The sequence below is a fragment of the Palaemon carinicauda genome, chromosome 16 (assembly GCF_036898095.1).
Source record: "Palaemon carinicauda isolate YSFRI2023 chromosome 16, ASM3689809v2, whole genome shotgun sequence".
Lineage (NCBI taxonomy): Eukaryota > Metazoa > Arthropoda > Malacostraca > Decapoda > Palaemonidae > Palaemon > Palaemon carinicauda.
In genome coordinates this window covers 57767157-57789656 of record NC_090740.1, presented here as the reverse complement: position 1 = coordinate 57789656, position 22500 = coordinate 57767157, and positions in this window count along the sequence as shown.

The following is a 22500-nucleotide window of genomic DNA, read 5'->3' as shown; positions in this document are numbered from 1 at the left end:
TTTCTTGGTTTGGGGGCAAGACCTTGCAACATAAGGTTGCCAACAAGTCAGGTATCAGACGAATACAAACGCACAAGCCAGGCCACTCTCTCTCTCTCTCTCTCTCTCTCTCTCTCTCTCTCTCTCTCTCTCTCTCTCTGCTAACACTACCCACATCCGCTCTTGAAACAATAAAGAAAAGATAAAACTAACTCTTGGTTTTTTTAGAATACTCCAAACAAGTGGAAGTATAAAACTTGCGTAATCTCTCACAAATATGAAAGGATACCTCGTAAAAACATAAAATAATTACATAAGCCCTCTGTAATACCTCGTTTGGTTAGTACAGCATACTTAGAAAGAGTTCAGAAGACTTCGTGACAAAAAACGTGAAATAAAATTTAATTCTTGAAAATATCGTAAAATTACATATACCGACTTGAATGAAAAATACAATTAAATGAACGACGAAAGTCTTACTTCATTTACATAAAAATACTTAAACCTACAAGAGAGGAACTCACCCTAGGAGATAAATAATCTGCAGTCATTTTATCTTTAACGGATATATGCTTTACATAATACAATATGGTTGCAAAAATTATGACCACTTTGTTAACATTTAATTATTATTCGTCATACTATTAGCAAAAGTTGAAAGATTGTGATCCGAGTACACCACACTCTCTTCATTCTGTGGTCTGTTCACGTAGACTTAAATTTTTTTCATTGCTGGGATTAGCGCTATTAGTTCCTTTTCAGTTTTCGAATAGGCTCGTTGCTGTTTCTTCAGCTTTGATGACATAAAATAAACAGGGTAACAAATTCCTTCCTTGTCTTCTTGTAATAAGACAGCTCCAATCCCATGGTCCTAAGCATCTACTTTGATAAGGAATTCCTTGTTGAAATGCATTTCTTGCAGTATCAGATTTGAAGTTAATATGGCATTCCTTTGACTTTTCCTTTTTCCTGGTATTTCGATAACGTAGGTCCAGTCACTGTTCTCCTCCAAAATCCGTAATGTTTCTTGGAATTTGTTGGCAACTGAGAACCTCCTTATCGGTGAAAAAACCACCACTTGCCGTCCTACCGCAACCTGTATGTTCATACACTTCACGACAAACTTTTTCTTTGTTTTTCCTTGACTCCTCCTTTTCATGCCTTTTAGGGAAAAATTCTTTAACTCGCATATCATTTTCCTCAAATTCTTTACAGTTTGTCCATCCGTTTCCTCTAGATCTTTCACTTTTTTTTTATCAACATTTTAATTGCTTATTTGATGACGGGCTCTCCTCGTACTTCAATCAGTTGTGAGCGATCTTTCTCGTTGTACTCATTATGCTCTCCAGCCATCTGACAAACGTGACATGCACGGCATAACTGGCTCATGTCTTTATGCATGCCCGGCCAGAAAAACTTTTCCACAACCTTCTCCATCGTCTTCCTTATCCCTATGTGTCCTGTCTCATGCGCTACGGCATTCACCTGTTTTCTCAACGGTGGGGGAATCAATATCTGATGGTATATCACCCCTTCCACATTTCTAGGGATATCGGTGAGACTATGATTCCTCATAAGCCACCTATCTTTAAGATAATAACAGGTGGGAGACTGCTGCACCTCCGTCTTATTTACACAATGGTACAATTACTCTATTAATGTCGCATCCTTCCATTGCAATTCTATCAGCCTTTACCTACCCATTTTTCCTACTTGTAACACTCAGTTTTCTATTTCTTCTAAATCCATTGCATCTTTGTCTTCCAGTCCACTCGTCTGTTGTTCCTTTTCTTTCAGGCTCCAAACACAAATCCTCCAAGTTCATCGCTCATTCGGTTTATTTTACATCTTTTTCAGCCACTTTTTTATATAACACAATTAGGAAACAGAGACTGGCAGTCCTTCACAAGTTCAGTCATAGGACTATACTTCAATGGTTCCTCCGTTACAGTGGACATGCATAAATGGCACTCCACCAACTTCATTACCCAACAGGACGTATACTCCTGCGACAGCCAATGAATCCTTTAACGCAAAATCAAAATAACCCATCACCAACTCGCGTGACTGTTTCAAACGGCAAAAAGGGGTAACCTCCCCGCCTCATACTCACTTCAAAATAACCGAGTCTCCTGTGAGAGACTGTTCCACCAACTGGTGTACACCTCGTGTCACCAAAGTTTAAGTTACAACCAGTGTCGCGTAATATCTTGACCGGGGTTAGCTCCATCCCATCTATTGCTGCCAATATACCTTCATATATATACCTTTTAAAGGTATTCACGCTATTTGGGTTTGTCCTGTTTTTCATGTAAATATTACTGGTTTATTCTCCTCTACATGCTTTCCGGATTGTTTCTTCTTTGTATTCTGAGAATTGGAATTATCCTTAACCACTTGGGTAACTGGTTTTGGTTGGTTTGACCAACATTCCTTACTGATATGGCCTCTCTTGCCACACGTAGAACAGACAATATTAACCTCCTGCACATGTTTCACGATACTTGAAGGAGGACGATTCGACGATTGTTGCTGTGGTACTATCGCATTCTGCTTTTGAGTAGTACCAGTGTTACTTCCGTTGTAACTATTGAACTTTTTCACATAGTTATTACTGAATTGGTTTCCATGGTTCGGCGAATACTTGTTACTTGATCGGAACGACCTGTGAAACTTCATACCCGAGTAGAGTTTACAACTGATAATATTATAATCTTCACTCACCACAGAGGCTTTATCAAGTTTCTTCACCTCTTTCTCTCTGAAGTACATTCAAATATGTTCAGGAATTTCTCGTAAATATTGTTCTAGTACTATCAATTCTTCTAAATCAGCCATCTCCCTCATGATAGTAGCCTCTATCCATCTCATGAAACATCGTCGTACCTTATAATCGTAATCCAGGCAAGTCAATTTTTCACCCTTCTTCAAACTTTGGAATCTTTCATTATAATATTCAGGGTTCATCTGATACACTTGTAGCACAGTCCACTTAACTTCTTGATGCTCCTTCCTCTGGTCCTGAGATAAGGAAAGATAAGCACTGCGTCCTTTCACAATGAGAACACTCTGCAATAACACAGACCATTTACCTTCAAGCCATTCCATCGTTGATGCGACAGTTTCAAAATGATCGAGGAATTTATTGGGAGCTTCTTCTGTGAATTTTGGAATTAACCTCTGGGCATTCGTCAAAATAAACACAGGATCGTGTAAAAATGGGGTCATTTCTCTCTGCGTTGCTGACTTTGCACAACATTCAACAGCTCCAATTCCCAAGAGAGTCTTGCTTCTTCTATCTCTTTTTCTTCCGATCTTGCTTCTATTTCTCTCACTTGTCTTTCAAAGTCTCTGACTTTTTCCCTTTCTCTTTCCTCCAGTCTTGCTTCCATTTCCCTCAAACATTGTGCTTCTTCCCTCTCTCTTTTCTTTCGATCTGCTTCTCTTTCTTCCCGTGTTCTCTTTCTGTCTTCTCGGTCTGCCATCCTCTTCAACTTAATCAAATTCTCTTCCTCTGCAATTCATCGAATCTCAGCCACTGCAGCGCTTTCTGCTTCCATGCCATCAGTTTGTGGGTCAACTGATCCTTGCATCGCTAAAAATTAGGTTTCGGCATATATCAACAGTTCACGAGCTGCTACAATATCTTTTTTCGACAATTTCCCCGAGTTTATCGGCACTTGTAAGGCTAGACACTTTATTTGGGCTTTAATCATTCCACTCGTTGCATGTCTACCACATGCCAGCAAAATGAGAGCCACTGAGCTTTAGTTACATTAGCTTCTGATAACTTTCAAACATTTGGGTTTTTTAAAAACTCTTTGATATTAGACTCTGCCATCTTGTACTTTACCAAAAATGTTTACCTCTCCAAAAATATATCCTAACAATACACAGAATCTTATCAACACTAATCTGTTAAACCTTTAATCAGAACACGGCCCTGTTATCACCTATAATTGAAACAGACTCACTCGATCCCAAAAGGCTGGGCACCAAAAATATATTATATATTACGGCTGGCAGTTTACATAACCTCCTGAGTTCCAAACTGGCCTGTTATTTTCATGTATATCTGTTGCACTTCAAGAATACCCGAGCTTTCAGAAAACTATATAACTCCCAGACAGATATATATATATATATATATATATATATATATATATATATATATATATATATATATATATATATATATATATATATATATATATATATATATATATATATATATATGATAAATTTTGCACATTTTTACGTGTTTTTCATATTCAAATAAGCCATATATATTTTTGATATATTAATGTCTGGATTCTCTTAACGACCTCGGGATCAGAGCCCCAGGCGAAATCACACAAAGACAAGAGCTTGGCTCCGGCCGGGAATCGAACCCTGGTCGGCAAGCTTATATAGACAGTGACTAACCCATTCGGCCACGAACAAAACCTTAAACTAGGACAAGAAAAAGATACTTATGATATTATACAATCACTTGTTTCTTCGTGGCCGAATGGGTTAGTCACTGTCTATATAAGCTTGCCGACCAGGGTTCGATTCCCGGCCGGAGCCAAGCTCTTGTCTTTGTGTGATTTCGCCTGGGGCTCTGATCCCGAGGTCGTTAAGAGAATCCAGACATTAATATATCAAAAATATATATGGCTTATTTGGATATATATATATATATATATATATATATATATATATATATATATATATATATATATATATATATATATATATATATATATATATATATATATATATATATATATATATGTGTGTGTGTGTGTGTGTGTATATATATATATATGTATATATATATATATATATATATATATATATATATATATATATATATATATATATATATATGTATGTATATAAAATATAAATTATTTATCAAAACTATTCAAAACAACCTCTTACTTCAATTCTAGATCAGGGATTATAAGAGAAATCTGTAAGAAATACTGGTGATCGAAACTACACACTAAATATATTCTATAAAAAAACTTATAACATGATTAGAGAAAATTATCACCTAAATGAATCACTCCAAATAAATCTGAACAAAACCTTAAACTAGGACAAGAAAAAGATACTTATGATATTATACAATCACTTGTTTCACTGGAAATTAATCTATAAAAATATCTAATCTTGATAATTAATGACAATAGTTAACCTTCAACACTAATGATTAAACTCTTATTGAAATTTACATAGAAGTAACAGTTAAAATTACGTGTTTTGAGATCTCACAAACTTTTCCAACCATATAACAGTACAAATACACTTGATTGTTTTAACCTAGGCTCACAGGGCCATTTACAAAATTTATATTACAGACAAGTTTATATTAATAAATTACACGTTTGAACACACTACATGTGATATATTTTGGGTTAAAAACTTATTCACTTTGGAGAGGGCACACACTCGAGGCACTTGCAAGAGAGGGATGAACCTTGGCTTTTTCAAAGGGATACGCTGGATCTCTTTTGCTGCTATGCATTCCTGGGGGTGAATATATTTTAACTTAAAAAACTTACAGATAATTCTGAATAGATTATTTACGTGATTTAGGGGCAAGGCTTTACGGCGTAAGGTTGCCAACTAGACAAGTATCATATAAATAGCAACGCAGAGGCAAGGCAACTCTCTCTCAGCTAACTTCGGCCACCTACGTCCTCGAAACAATAACGAAAAGATAAAATTAACTCCTGGTTTTTTGGAACATTCCAAGAACATGGAAATATAACAATTGCGTATTCTCTCACAATCATGACACAAGACTTCGTAAAAGAAAAATACATGATTCCTCGTTCATATATATATATATATATATATATATATATATATATATATATATATATATATATATATATATATATATATATATATATATATATATATATATATATATATATATATATATATATATATATATATATATATATATATATATATATATATATATATATATATATATATATATATATATATATATATATATATATATATATATATATATATATATATATATATATATATATATATATATATATATATATATATATATCACTAACACTCGTGATTTCAGTCAATGTCCATATCAACTAAAATTGCATTTAATACCGAAATCTATCTTGGGAATACATATCCACTGGAATTCATTTTATGGTAATAGCTTGTGGCCGGGCAGAGATTCAAACCAGAGCCTATTCAGCTGAAAACCATGCCTACGAGTACTCTACTAACTCAGACATCAAGAGGGATGGCTCAGTTGGTAGAATCCCAGCAAGCATGGTTTTCAGCTGAATAGGCAGGGGTTCGAATCTCTGCCCGGTCGGAAGCTATTACCATAAAATGAATTCCGGTGGATATATATTCACAAGATAGAATTCAGTATTAAATGCCATTATAGTTGATACACACACACACACACACACACACACATATATATATATATATATATATATATATATATATATATATATATATATATATATATATATATATATATATATATATATATATATATATATATATATATATATATATATATATATATATATATATATGCATATATATATATATATATATATATATATATATATATATATATATATATATATATATATATATATATATATATATATATATGTGTGTGTGTGTGTGTGTGTGTGTGGAGAAATCTGTTTTTATTTAATTGTTGAGTGGAACATGTTGTTCTGGGAAAGTCTTCAAAAGTACTCTATCCAAAGGCCTGAAAATTCCACACGTGAAATAAAACTAATTTGATAGCCTTTTTTAGATTTGTTAGGTCTAGGGTCATCTACTCTCTTAGGCTCATTTTTTACTTCATCCTAGGGACCCCAGTTAGATGCCGGACAGGAATTTAACGTTAAGTAATGAGGGAGACAATGACAATGGATGGGATCAGTGATATATTGTAAAGTAAAAGTTTAAGATAAAGTTCTTCAACTTCGTAGCATATAGATTGAGTACTAAGTCACTTGCTAACACACTTATTACTCTTAAGTTATTCAAACTTACTCCTTTCAAAATATTGACTAAACTGTCTCGAGATTAAATATTCATAATAGACATAATCAAATAAATGAATGAGTAAAAATACGAAGGGGTAATTAACCTAATCTTGCTTTATTACACAAAATTACATTGAAAAAACGGACATCTTAACATTAATTGAAGATGATCAAACAAACACAAAATGTAATAAAAGAAATGTAAATCAAAAGGCAATACTAATATGTATGACTCGAGGTATCTTGAAAGGATTAAGGATTGAAATGGGGTCGGAAACGCAGCCCTGTGACCCCGAGAGTGCTCTAGTCTTGAAATAAAAAATTATATGAAAAGTCTATACACACAATCCCATGCACTCACCCCAAAATATGGAAATGCCAATTAAACATAAATCAAGTAAAATTTAGTCTAGGTTAAAATGTTGGAAAACTAGTGGTCCCATGTTTTACCCACACTCCTCACAGAAAGACAGCCCTTGTCCTTAAAGGGCTGTTACAGCGTATTTGATTAGATTGCCATTGACTGAATAGTTTGTACGATTTGCACCCTTAACTAGCACACCTCTGGAAACCCTCGCTTTTGGTAGTTAGGGTTTCCCGGGCTCGTTTTCCCTATCTCCAGCTCCTACAACATCAAGCAATCCTTTTCTCCGTCCTTTGTTTGCTGGGAGTCGAGTGTGGGGTGAGCAAGATATGCACAGATTTAATGACCACGCAGATCAGCCGGTTACAACTACGGCTCGTGCGCGAATGGGCCGACCCTTGGGTCGCGTGGATTCACCTGTCTTCACCTTCCAAAAGAGGAGATGGTCGTGATGCGTAGAATAACGCAGTTGAGGTGCCATATCAGGACTTTAGGACAAGGCAATGCAAAGTTGTAAGGACAAGAGAAGGAGGAGGCTTTTGAATAAAATACGAATAGAAATCCTTCTGCTCTAAAGGAATATACATACATAAATCTGACCTATTCTGGCTTATTAAAATTTAATAACTTTAATAAGAAGTTAGCAATTGGCTGGTGCGATGGGCATACATCTTAAAATTAACAGACCTGAATTTATTGTGGAAGATAAAAGCTTCTTTAACTCAGCTGTATTGAAAATATTTTCAAAACCTGTGTAGTAATTTATCTTGATACATGTAGTTTGAGAAAAGAACCATCGTAGCCGGCTTAAAACTTTTGTGTTTCATTTCTATGCCGTGACGTCATAAATATGGCGTACGCTATTGTCAACGAGTTCAGATAATTTACAGCACTCTCCCCTATATTTTCAGTAAAGAAAACTTAATGTAGGAGAGACGTTTGAAGGGGTAACTACAGTATTGGGATCGAAACCAAAACACAAATGGAAGAAAAGTGAAGAAAAATTCTTAAATATATATATATATATATATATATATATATATATATATATATATATATATATATATATATATATATATATATATATATATATATATATATATATATACAGATTTTGAGGTGAAGCGAAAAATCTATTTTTGGGTGAGATGGCCATGTCGTCCTGATGGAAGTTCCTTAAAGTAGCTTCCTAAAGGATATATGTACTGGAGTTCCTTAAAGTAGCTTCCTAAGTGATATATGTACTACAGTGATATTCCCAGAGAATTTTACCTTTAGGTATCCAGAATTCTAACTCCTGGCACGAATATCCTTAAATTTTCTCAATTATATAGCATAATATCAGAGGACATCTTCTAGACACGCCACATAGCAATCTGCACTCCTAATAGCATTTACGCTTCGAGGGGGGTGTGGCAGAATAGAAGGGGAGCCGTATCAATGTTACCCCCGTTCTTTTACTACTATTGAGTATGACAACAGCGCCATCTCCAAGATGGTGGACATTCCTTGTAGCTTTGAGCATGGTGCTACAGATCCAGTACTTCAGGAGGGATACTGTGAAGATATTTTCTTTTTAGAAAAGATGGGTGGGTCCATCCGGACGACATGGCCATATCACCCAAAAATAAATTTTTCACTTCGCTTCAAAACCCGTTTTTTGGGCTCAAGTCATGTCGTCCTGATGGAAGCATACCAGAGTATTAGTGTATCTGTGGATGTTCATCAGTGCCTTAATCTTGGGACAACATTTTTATAGTCATGTGGACCAATTGAGACAAATGACGTCACCGTTATCCGTCATCATCATTAATCATAAACTATGTTAGTGTTTCCTGCCCCTACAGGGAAGAGTCATTCTAGACAGTAGAAAAATGGTCTCAAGGTTAACATATATTGTATGAACAAACATTAGTATACAATGAATATACAAACAGTCTCATAGTTTGTATATATGGCAGAATCAATATCAGTGTCTCTTATATTTTTGTTTGTGAGCATACAACTAAATAAAGAATACTTACATTAGTAAGTCAAAGAACTCTGGCTTTTTATACATGCAATTGTCGGGTGAATTCAGATGCAATACATTCTAATAGACATTTATTACTATTAAATGACTAAATGAGTTAACCAGTAAAACGTATGTAGCCTGACAATGGAATTATACACGTAACGAATACAGAGACTATATTTCTTTCTTGACAGGAAAAGAAATGAGTGCCACTCTCAGATTGAAGAAAAATTTTTATAATAAAATTTTTCTTCATGATCTTTGTACCGGTTACATTCTATCAACGCTGTGTACTACGTAAATATGGCACTATTGCAATCTGTATAATTCTACACTTGGGATTTTGAACAGAATTAGTGTCACCATGGTAACTCTCATTTAAAGGAGGTCACCCTAAAAGTGATGACCCCTTCTCCATTTAATTGACAGTCCTAGTCAATTAGCTGTTCATCGCAGACTTAAAAGGCAGATTTTAAAACACTACCTGCCGCCACCACATAATGCTTCAGTTCATGGACCTGCTTAGCATAATGTTTGTAGAACACTCTGGATGATTTCCATCCAGTATATGCAAAGTCCATATACTGAAAAAAGTTCAGTGATGAAGCAATTTTTCTCGGATTATGACCTGCGGGAGTACTGTCAGGATCTGCTCTACGAATAAAGTAGGTGAGCTTCACCCTCAGTTGTTTCAGGGTTAAGTTTGATCCAGAGGTTTCTCCTTTCAAGAGCTGTCCTCCCCTGAAGTCTAAAATTCAACGAAGATAGACCTTTAGACACTCTACAGGACATAGATAGACATCTTCCTTCAGAGAGCAGATTTTCCAGGGACCCCACCTCTTAGTGGGTAGCTCGTTCTTAGTAAGAAAGGTTAGATCAGGGAGAAAATTCAGTTCTCCCGCTTCTGTGAACTGAATGTGGCCCTCATCTCTAAATAGGGCCACTATTTCACTAACTCTAGCCCCGGAGGCTATAGTAAACAGAAAGATAACCTTTTGGGTTAGATCCTTAAGAGAACAATCTTCATTGTTCACCGGTGAGGCATAATGTAGGACCTTGTCCAAAGACCAAGAGATGGGCTTTGGTGGTGCTGCAGGCCTAAGCTTTGCACATGCCTTCAGAATATTATTAAAGATTTCATTCGCCAGATCCACTTGAAGGACATATAGAAGAGGTCTAGTCAAGGCTGACTTGCACGTAGTTATCGTGTTGGCCGCCAGACTTTGATTATGAAGGTGGATAAAGAAGGAGAGACAGAAGTTCATTGAAATTTCTTTCGGTCCTTTTGCTTTCACGAACGCAATCCACTTTTTCCAAGAAGACTCATATTTTCTTCTAGTTGACTTAGACTTTTATTCTTCTAAAAATTCTATATTGCCCTCTGAGATCCCAAATCTTTTTCTAACCAATCGGGCAAGAAAATTATGGAATGAAGGGTTCGGGCTCTCCATGATAAAACAAAGGCAATAAATTTCTGAACCTTCTGAAATAGACCTAGGTTCAGAACTAGGGCCAGCCTCAGCTTCAGTTCCTTCATTAAGGAGGACAGATTGCTCTTGGGCTACTTGGGAGCCAATAGAGCTACTCCCCCTTGGACGTATCTGAGCCTGTTGAGGACCTTTAGCAGGTGATTGGATGGGATGAACGGGAATACCTGAGTCCATCCCTTCCATACTAGCGACATGCTGTCTATAAACTCCACTAAAGGATCCTCGTATGGGGCTACATATCGAGGTAGTTTCTTGAAGACGCTCTTGATAAAGAGGTCGATCTGCAGTTTCAGGACTTGTTCTCATCCTGGAGGGAACAGGTCTGCGTCCATGGACCATTCCAGCTCTATCAGCTTGAACCAAAATAGAGCATCCACTGTCACATTGTGGATCAATTGTATATGAACTGCTGACAGGTGCCATCCCTTTAAGAAAGGGATGGGTAACTTCACCTAGACTGTATGAGACGTTCCTTAGCATTGTCGATTGCGACTTCTCATTATCGCTTCGGTGTCCCAGATCAGTCGTAGGAAGTCTGATCTGTGTGGAGAGAACATCCCCACTCATGACAGGACCAGCATAGTCATGGGACTTTTGGGCTTTGACTTTTATTAGAGAAGCGATTAAAGAGGGACTGATTTCGGTCTTTTAGATCTCTTCAAGCATTTGATACGTATTTTCTCAAGGCTCTTGACGCATCTTTCCGCTGTGCTCTTTGCACTAATTCTGTCACTATTGCGAACTGGGGAGAGTTCAGAGCTTCTCCCTGTTAGCGTCTTGGAAATCTGACTGATTATCTGAGTCTCTTGACCGACCTTGCGATCTCCTTTTATATTCCCAAGAGAAAGGAGAGTTGATGTGACCAAAGGCTTCAATGGTTTTACAGCCATTGAAACCTTTGAGCTGGAGAAAATCGAGAATTCTAGAAGCTTATCTTGCATCCACGATGTCCCGGGAACCAGGTCATTTACTTGGATGCACATAGACCAGCCACTTTGGGTGCTGCCCACCCCAGGTACATTGTTGTCTTAACCATTTCTAGGCTTGGTTTTTACGTGACTAAGCCTGCCAATTCTATGAAGATATTTAGGACTGTGTCTAATCCAACACGTATCTTTCCTAGGATGTACATTACTATCTGTAACTTGAATCCTAGATAGGAGGGAGGGGGTGATTGACTGGAAGTTGCCAAAGGACACCTTTCAGGGCTGACAAGATTACGAGCACCATTTTTTTAAACAAGGTCCATATGTTCATAAGGATTAACATTCTGAACTTGCTGTTTTATATGAACTTGTTGAGTGGCGACGAGTTCAGAATGACTCCGAGATTTCTTGAGTCCTTCTTGTGAACACAAAACAGCCTTCCCTGGAACTCAATGGACTATAGTTTCCTTACCACCTGTATGCTCTAGAGCTCTCATGTATACTCCTCCAGAAGGGTTTTGGATTGTAGGAGAAGGTAAGGAAATGATGCTAGAGACATTTCTGTTTCCCATCATAGTCCCATCTTGATTAGGCCTTGGACCCAAGGATCGAAGGTCCGACGATCCTGAAGGAACCTCCCTCCTACCAGAAGCATCTTCATGCTTCGAGTAATCAGTAGGTTTAAACTTTTGACCACCTGCCTGTGGCACCGTGGTCACTGGAACTGTGGGATGTTGTTGAACAGCCCGGATATTTCCAGCTTTTCCTGTCTTCTTTTTAGGTTGGGAACCCACAACCATCGAAGATTTTCTTTTTGAAAGGATGCCCCACTTTTGGAGACGACTTATGTTCTCCATGGTGGCGCTCTTAATCACTTTCCTAACTACTTCATTTGGGAAGAGGTCTTTACCCCAGATGTTGGAAGATATTAGCTTCCTTGTTTCGTGTTTCACTGTTGCAGCAGCAAACACAAACTTTCTACATGCTCTCCTAGCCTTCATAAAGGCGTATATGTCCTTCACTAAGGCAGCCATATGCATTTAGGCTAGAACCATGAGCATGTCTGGGGTATTTTGATAGGTTGAACACAACTCTATGGGGTTTTGTAGAGAAAGGGAGGCTGCAATTCTCTCCTTTGTCTCTTGTTCATTATACAAGAGAAACTTGGATAGTTTAAGGAGACGTTCATTAAATTGTCGACAGGCGACATCCGCATCTAATCTACCTACTGAGAAAGTTAAACGGACTTCCTTCTAGTCCTTCTCCTGTCTTGGAAAGGCTGGTGACAGAGGCTTGCACTCGTCGAGTGTAGGACATGGCCTACCCGCCTCCACTTCCTTGGCAACAGATTTAAATGCCTTCCCCATAAAGGGGAATGAGATTGAAGCAGGAGCAAGAAAGGAAGGGTGCTTGTTATCCAGTGAGAATATTTTCGACTCCGAGTAACCAGCCTTTTTCAGGCTACTTGACAGGATAGCCTGTGCCTTATCATGGTCGAGAATCATGACCTCCTTCAATTCCGTTCCTTTTCTTGACTTTGGTTCATACCTTAGTCGAACAAAACTATTTGGGAAAGCATCAAAGCTTGGCCAAAACTAGATTTTGTCCAAAGGAACAGCACCCATCTTCTCTGAGATGTAGAGTTTGCCATTCAAAATCGGCATCAGCTCAGCAAACCTCCAGGGATTGGTTTTGGAGCATGTCGGTAGGTCTTGATCCATGGGTCATTTGACTGACCCCTGGGAAGCGACAAGAGAAGCTTTGTGAAGCTCTATCTTGCATTTTACTTCCTGCTTTTCGTTTTGTTTACGAAAGCTCTCTATTAGATTATTCACTTGGGCACATAATTGTTCCATTCCATCTAATAGAGGGGTAGAAGACGAAGATGTCGACGTCAATGGCTTTAGAGCCGGCATTGGCGGAGGCAATTGCGACACGACATTTTCCCTTCCTACCCCCTGGCACTTCCTGCCTTCTTCCTAAAGGCTATCTGGCCGTCGGGGAATGTAATTGATGTCTGAGGCACCACTATTTCCTTACTTGCCTTCGGAAATAATAGCTTACGCATCCTATCATTAGGTAGGTAAGGTCCCGGAGAGATTTTCTGGAGCCTCTCACCCAGTTGGGTAATTTGTATTGAGCTGTATCCTTAGTCTCTATAGACTTGGGATTCTCGAAACCTTCAGTCATTAATGTCCGACATATATTGCAATCCTGAGGGTTGCAATAATGTAGGGATTCGGAAATAATATTGCAGGGGGCATGACACCTGCAAGTATTATAACCGTAAAAATACTTTCTCTTGGCCTTGCAGAAGACTGTAGCACAAGTCATCTGGTGTTCCTCCTGTAAAGAAAGGAAAACAGAATGAGTATATAATGGATTATCTCACTGATAATCAACATGTAAGAGTCATCTTTTAACAGAATATCTTAGGATAGTGACCTATAAAGGGATAGTAGGAGACACATACTTGTGTACCCGCTGCAAGCAAATGTTGTTACCTCCCCTCAGTATTAACTATAGGGAGATTCCTCTATCAAGGAACTCCAACTAAAAGGGCTCTTACCCCTAGAGGTAGAGAAGTACAAATTCACTGTCCCTTTTTATTCTTAACACTGTGGGGTCAGGATGACTGAATCTCAATCAGAATATTGAAGAAATACTATTCTTTATATATAAGAGCGGTACCAGCAGAAGCTCGCACAAGGGTACCCAAGCTATGTTAGAAATAACTACTGTATAATTGTACTGTAGTTCTCTTTTTGCAGTGTATATACAGTATATTGCAAATTACTGGCTACAGTACAATTATATATTGTAGTTCAGCCAGTATGCTGCTTTTGTAGCAAGCATTTGACATTGCGGACCAGTTGGCATGACGCCAACTAGACTCGGGAAAAATAAAGCCATATTTGTGAATCCCACCAAACCTATTTGCCGTGGCCTTCCTTACAATATTAAATCAGAGTTTCCTGATCACAAGCTAGTGAAAGGATCGACTTTAACCAGCGAGTAACTGAAAATTTCACTGCATTCCCCATAGAGTTATTTCAGTATACACGATTTTTCAAGACTTAACTTAGTCCTGATTCTAGTTTTCTTTTATTTCATCATTGAGACGACACCTGCAGTACACATCGTTCGACAGCTGAAGACCACCATCGCGTTCTGCAATGGCAGAAAGGGGTTCATCCCCTATCTCCACCTCCTCCCCTCGAACAAGAGTGGAGAAGGGAAGGATCAAGAAACCTAGAGGCCTTACTTTGTGGAGCCATGCAAAGCGCCCTCAATCACCTACAACGGAACCAGTCCCTGGAACTTCGAGGGACTACCCAGTGCAGACCCCGGACCACCTACCAGCGACCCAAGAAGAAGCTGAGACTGAGAATATCCCCTCTCAAGACCCACCTTCACAAACAGCAGCAACTGGAGACTCCAAGTTTAGGCTTACTCCAGGACCCAGCATAACATCCTATGCTGCCATAGTTGCCATGGAAGCTAGCAATCCTCGCCTCAACATGACCATACGTCCCAATCGCAGGGGACAACTGGCCATAACAGCAAAAGATGAGCAGACGAAGACCTACTTAGAGCAACACGAAAACGTCCTTAAACTGGACATCAACGAGAGACCTACCACCATCATCGTTGTCTATGACCTCTACCTTCCACTGGAACCAGTGCTCCAACATCTTTCTATCATCACTGTCAAGAGATGTGAGGGGAAAGCCGGAGGTAGATCCCACAAATTGGAGGCTGTCCACAAGGGAGCTCGCCCTCCTCGCCTATCCTTCGGCCTTTGGGGCACCTTCCGCACCGAAGAGTACTTCAAGGAGCCACTTCGATGCTTCCGGTGTCAAAAGTTTGGACACCATAAATCCAGCTTCACAGGTACGGAGATCTGTGGGGTTTGCAGCAGCAGACAGCACCCTACCGCCTACTGTATTCCCAGGCACAAAGCAGGGCACAAAACCATCGCCCACTGCCCTAACTGTGGAGGATCCCATCATGCTTGGCATGATAGATGCCCCCACAGACTTCAGAGAATAGCAGACCGCCAAGGAGCAGACCGCCACTACAACCTCCATCCACGTCAACAGCGTCGAACGCAGCCACCTCCAACTAAACAAAACCCTACACCTTTCCACTACACCTCCCAACAAAATCCTAACCCTTCCAGACATGCCATTCCTGAATCTTCCTCTCCACCAACTCCCCCTCCAGCACCTAAACCTCAACGTCCTCCTAAACCTCAATCCAAAGAGAAAAGATCCCCAACCCATACTCCCCGCACTCCCTCACCTTTAAAACTTACCTCTCCAACCAAATCTCCTAACGTCACCCAGCCAAAACAACCAGAACCCAACCCATCCTCCTCTGCACCGACCACTCACACAACTAACATTTCCCACTCCCTAAAGGAATTTCCTAACCTACCTTCCACCGCCACAAGAAAATCTAGCGCCTCACGCCCCTCCAAACAACCTTTCAACAGAGACAGCAGTGAGTACGACCTCTCTGCTTGTCCCATGGGTGCTCTGCTGGCAGCCATCAGCAACATCCTTCGTAACTTCTTGCGATCCCGCAAAATCAAATTCACTCAGAAGTCATTGGATGACTTCGTGTTTGACAACGCCGCCAAGGAACTAGAAGCTCAATTCCCTTCATAGTTCCTACTGCAAATGGACCTCATACAACCACTTGCAGCAACCAAAACACTCAGGTAAAAGTGCTCCAATGGAATATTTGTGGACTTCGAAACAAGCTTGCATTTCTTCAATCTCAAACCTCAGTGCAAAACTCTGACATTATCATACTGCAAGAAACTCTGCTTAATGAGAACATACCATTCACGTTCTCAGGATACAAAGTATACACTACGTATCAATCACCAACGACAAGAGGACTGACTACCCTCATTAAAAGCAGCATCCCCTCCAAACTACTACCAAGCATAGACAAGGCAGAGACGCTAAGTATCCAGATATCTCTCCTAGCCACAATGCTAACAGTCCACAACATATACAAATTCCCAGCAAAAAATATCGATGCCGAGGCACTCTTTGCAGAAGCCTCCAACGAAGACTCAATTATTGCAGGCGACTTTAATGCTCATCATCAGTTCCTGAACTCAATATCAGAAAGAAATCAAACTGGCAGACACTTGCATGCCCTACTGCAAGAATATCCTGATGTAGCACTGCTCAACAACGTCACAGAAGCCACCCATCTAAAAGGAGGTCGTCTAGATCTTACCTTTTTATCCAGTGCCATACAAAGAGGAGCTAAATGGCAACCACATCCTGTACTAATCAGTGATCACTTTGCCATTGAAGTAACACTCGAATTGCAGAAATACCCACCTCCTCCTCCGCCCCCAAAAAGGTGGAACCCAGAGTTTGCTAACTGGGAAAAATTCAAAACAGCCATGACAGAGTGGGCTTTGGAATATATCAAACACCCGCATAATGATATCTCCACCCTATCTACCGACTTCAGCAAACAACTAGAGGTAGCAGCCAGTATATCCATGCAACAAAAAAAGTACTCTGAGAAGAAACATAATGATGCCTGGTACTATAACAGCCGCATCAAAGAAATGAATGCTAGAATAAACAGGACCAGGAAACTTCTCAGAAGACACAGAACAGATGAACTACATATTCTACTTGTAGAGATCATCAAGCATTCTGTACAAGTATCACTGGAAGTAAAACTAGACAAATGGTACTCATGGTGCAACGAGGTCAACTTCAGCACATCCCTAGCCAAAATATGGGTCTGGTTTAACAAAGTCTCAGGGAAATATAATACACCCAGAGTTACGCACCCAGACCCATTAGCTGAAGCCAAGAGGATTGCTAACAACTTTGCGGACAGAGCAAAAAGCATCAACCTACCTCTGCCAACCATCAACAGGCAGAGAATTCTGCTCCCAATCAGGAACAACATCATAGAAGCCGCCTGCAACATGGTAGATGACACTGATCACCCCTATACCATGGAAGAACTAAATACGGCCCTATCAAAAGGCAGGAAGGACACTGCCCCTGGAGCCGATCTCATCACATACAGCATGTTGAGGAACATGGGAAACCATGCCAAATTGGTCTACCTGCATCTGATAAACAGGACACATACGGAAAGCCTACGTCCAACCACATGGAACCAGCAGGACACTAAACCTATTCCAAAACCTAAGGAGCCAAATACCTACAGACCTATAGCTTTGATAAGCTGCATAGAGAAAGTAGCTGAGAGAATGGTACTCAATAGACTGCAGTGGAAAATAGGCCAACTACATCATCGCCTATATGCCTACAGAAATGGCAGAGGCACTCAAGAATGCATCACAGATGTCCTCTCAACAATTAACGACAAAAAAGCTTTTGTCATATTCCTTGATCTCGATAAAGCCTTTGAGCGAGCTAGCTCACCAGCTATACTCTTCACACTTGTTGAAAAAGAGAGTGAAAGGACACTTACTGGCCTGGACTCGAAACTACGCACAAAATCGAGAGGCCAGAGTCACTTTCCAAGGAAAAATCACTGAGTTCATCCCCCTAGAAAACGGAACACCACAAGGAGGCATACTCAGCCCCTACCTGTTCAATCTACTGATGGAGAACTTAGCCACTCTAAAAATCCCAAAAGGAGTGGAGATATTCATATATGCAGATGACATATGCATAGTATGCCCAAACAAAGCTCATGCCAGAAATATCACTCAAAAAGCTCTGGACATGATCCAAGCCAAATGCAATGATCTTGGCCTGAAGATCAATACCAACATAACCAAAGCAATGGCTATAAAACGCTCACAAAACCCTCAAAACTTCACACTGAGAGGTGAGGACATCGAATGGGTGAGTCAATTCATGTACCTCGGGGTAATCATTAGCAAAACCCTGTCAGCAGCTAATGAAGTAACCTACCTCAGAGAGAAGACAAAAATCCGTCTATCAGCCATGAAATGCATGACCTCCCTTAAACAATGAGTATCTAATAACCTCCTAAGGCTGTTTTACCTACAAGCAATTCGATCCCACATTGATTATGCAACACCCACACTTACTGCATTGACTGACACTCAAAAAGCATCATTAGAAGTAGTCCAAAACAATGACAAGAGACTCATCAGTGGCTCTCCAATGTGGACAAGACTCTGCCTACTCAGAGCAGAAACTAACATAATCTCCCTGTCAGCCAGAATTGACATAAGGAATAGCAGCATTATATTCAAGTCAATCATTGCAGACAGAAAAAGCCCACTCAATGATAAAATAAAAAGGCTTCTACCTCTTGCTGAAGAACTAGATCCACCCAGCTCCCATGCAAAGAAACTACTGGATACACTCAGAAGAATGCAGATGCAAAACGAGGGTCACAAAATCAAGGGACAACAAATATATGAGGGCTACATCCCTCCTGCTCCCTGGGCAGGTGATCCCATCAAATACAACTTCACTATCCTACCAGCAGCAAGCAAGGCTCTTTGCACGCCAGAGCAACTCAATGCAGCTGCAAAACATGCAATCAGGAAAACTCCTGCGCCTCATACCTACTACACAGATGGATCAGTTGACCGTGCAATCCCTGCAGCCGCTGCTGCAGTTATCTCTACATCAGGATATAAAGCAAACTAGTGACTTTCCAACCATGCCTCCACATTGCAAACTGAACTAGTGGCCATTGCAAAAGCCCTAGAACACTCTGCCAATCAACAAAACGGGAACACATCCATACAGATTCCAGAGGAGCCACGATGGCCCTCAGCAACAAGGAACCTACAGAGAATGTGCACCTCATCACTGCATTTAAATTCTTAGCCCTGCTCCACCAAAGAAACAACAGGAAAATCACCTTGAATTGGATACCAAGTCATACAGGAATCTCAGGCAACGACGAGGCCGACCACCTAGCTAAATCGGCCTTAATGTGCTAAACTATCAGCATTACTCTGCAACAGTCATTAAAAACCATTCAAAATAAAATGGCTACCTACTGCAACATTCAAAAGACTAGTGAAGTTAGAAGAGCCTTCCTTGATGGCTCAAGAACTGCAAAGTGGTACATTGAAGCTACAAACATACTACCACACCCAATTGCAAGACAAACACCTCGCCAGGACGCAGTAATTATTTGCAGACTGCGACAGGGATATCTATGCAACTGGCAGATCATCTTAAATAATGGCCAAGACCCTGCAGCACAGCATAGACCAATTAGACCATGCAAGTACTGTAATCAGGACACAGAAGAACCTTTACAGCACTATCTACAGCAATGTCAGGAAACAAGCATACTTCGGCAGGATCTTAATCCCAATACTCCTGCTACTGCAACAGAAATTGTCAAGCATATTATTGACAATCACAATACCCTCTCAGCCTTTCTCCGGAGTTACCCTCCACCGAGATAACGTTGCAACAAAGTCAACGTAAAATCTAAGCAGCAATTAAAAGAGAAACCTTATTCTCTCTACAATTCTGTGCTGGGAGCTGAGGGATTGCTGGTGGCTGCGGCCTTATCTTCCTCTCCTCTGGACTGGCAGCCTGTTGTCGCACAAGCAGCCTGTGTTGCCTGTCTGGGGGTGTGGCCAGGGTCGTCAGCGGTCCTTTTTGACTTCCGACACATCTTCCCCTCCTCTAGGCTGACAGCCAGTTGTCGCACAGCGGCCTGTGTTGTCGGTCAGGGGGTGGGGCAGGGATTGGGGGTGGGGGTCTCTGACCTCCAACACATTCTTCTCTCTTCAGATGGCAACCCGTTGTCGCACTGCGGCCTTATTTTTACGTTTTTTTTTTTATCTCTCCTTTTTTTTTTATCATTTACAGGTACAGGAATTTTATATTCCACCCTATCTCTACCACTAAAACCGCTACAATTCCTCCTCTCCAGCTCTCTCCTACTCAGCTGAAATCTCACACTATCCCTCTATCTCACACTTAAGCTTAAACCACAATGAAGTTTTTCACTTCACCTATATCAACTTCTCTGACTACAAACTTTCAACTCCTTCCCGAGCTGTCCTACTTATCGGGACTTGCTACTATAACTCTTTCTCTCTAACTCAGACTGGAGCCAGTGGGCTCATAGGATGATATTCCACAGTCAATCACTCCTTTTCAAACATCCCATCACCACCCAAAACCTATCCCAATATCCTAAAATAAATGTTGCAGAATATCCCCTACCCAACTACCTATCCCAATATATCCTACCCAAACACCTACGGGCTGCAAGATTGCAAAAGCCCGTGTCACAAAACTGATCAGGGAGACTCAAGGATAAAGGCTCTACCCTTTAAGGGTTAGGAGTGTAATACCCCAGCCTTGAAATATTTGATATTGTAGGGTAATCCAAAAACTGATTTCTTATCAGAATATTGAAGAAATTATATTCATTGAATATGGGATTGGGCTCAACAATTACCTGTGTAGGGATACCCAAGAAATATTGGAATTAACTACTAGTATAATATATATAGTAGTTTTCTATCTGCAGTATATTCTATACTGCAGATATACTGGCTACCTATATAGCGTATACTGTAATTCAGCCGGCATAGCTAGATCTTGCCGACATATCCAGCATGCTAGCTAGAAGAGAGAGAGATAGCATGGAGTGAGGCTACTCCTTACTGTGTATGTATACAGTAATTAAGGATGTAAAAGACTAATTTTACTGCCTTTCTCCAGAAAGAAGGTTCAAATGGAAGGGGAGAATGTACCATTCAGGCTTCCATCCAGCTACAGTACTATTGCCGGCAAGGTGCCACCGATACACTGCCGGCAGACTAGCCTCCGGTTTTACCAGTACAGTCGGTGTGCTGCCGTCTGAGTCAGCACCTATCTGTGCCGGCCTGGCCGGTGGTACTCCGGCAACAGAACCTGTGGCTGACAGTCCAAGGGAGAACTGAAGAACCTTGGGGACAGAAGGGACTTCCCACTCACAGCCATCATGACTGCCGAGAGCCGCCAGCCACCGGCAGCCATCTTGGCTATCGGCAGTCGCCAGCCACTGGCAGAGACCATAGTTACCGACAGATGATGTAGCTACCGGCAGCATGCATTGCCTCCGGCAGCCGTCATGGCCACCGGAAGTTGAAAGACACATGGTCACCGACATTCAACATGGCCGCCGGCAGTTGTCATGGCTGCCTGCAGCTAATATAGCTACCGGCAACCGCACAACGGCTGTAGAGAGGGAGTCTGGCCGGCAATGGCAACCCACCGGCAACGGTAATGTTGCAGGACGCCGGCCCTGTGAAAGACAATGGCTCGGCCATCATAAAGTGGACAGAGTGGGAGGGAACAGGGTCCTGTATAAGGTGTAGAGGGAGCTGGCAAAGTTGTCAGTCCTACCACTCCTTAAAGAAACTCTGTTTCAGTATCGGCGGTGATAGGACAGAGTCAGTTCTCCAACCTAGAGATTACCAGTACAGTTAAGAGGACGGTGGCATTGCCGGCTCCTCTCAACAAGGGTGAAACAGAGTTCCAGTGCTGCCGTCATCCTAGGCAAAGGAAGAATACTATTCTTCAGCTTAGGGGGCTGCGAGCGCAGGACTAGTCTTCTAAACCGCAAGGAGAAGATGGTATCATACTACCACTTCAAGTACGGCTAGGGAGGGCTAGCCTCCAATGTCGGCAGCCTAGCTTGCAGGGTAATGATA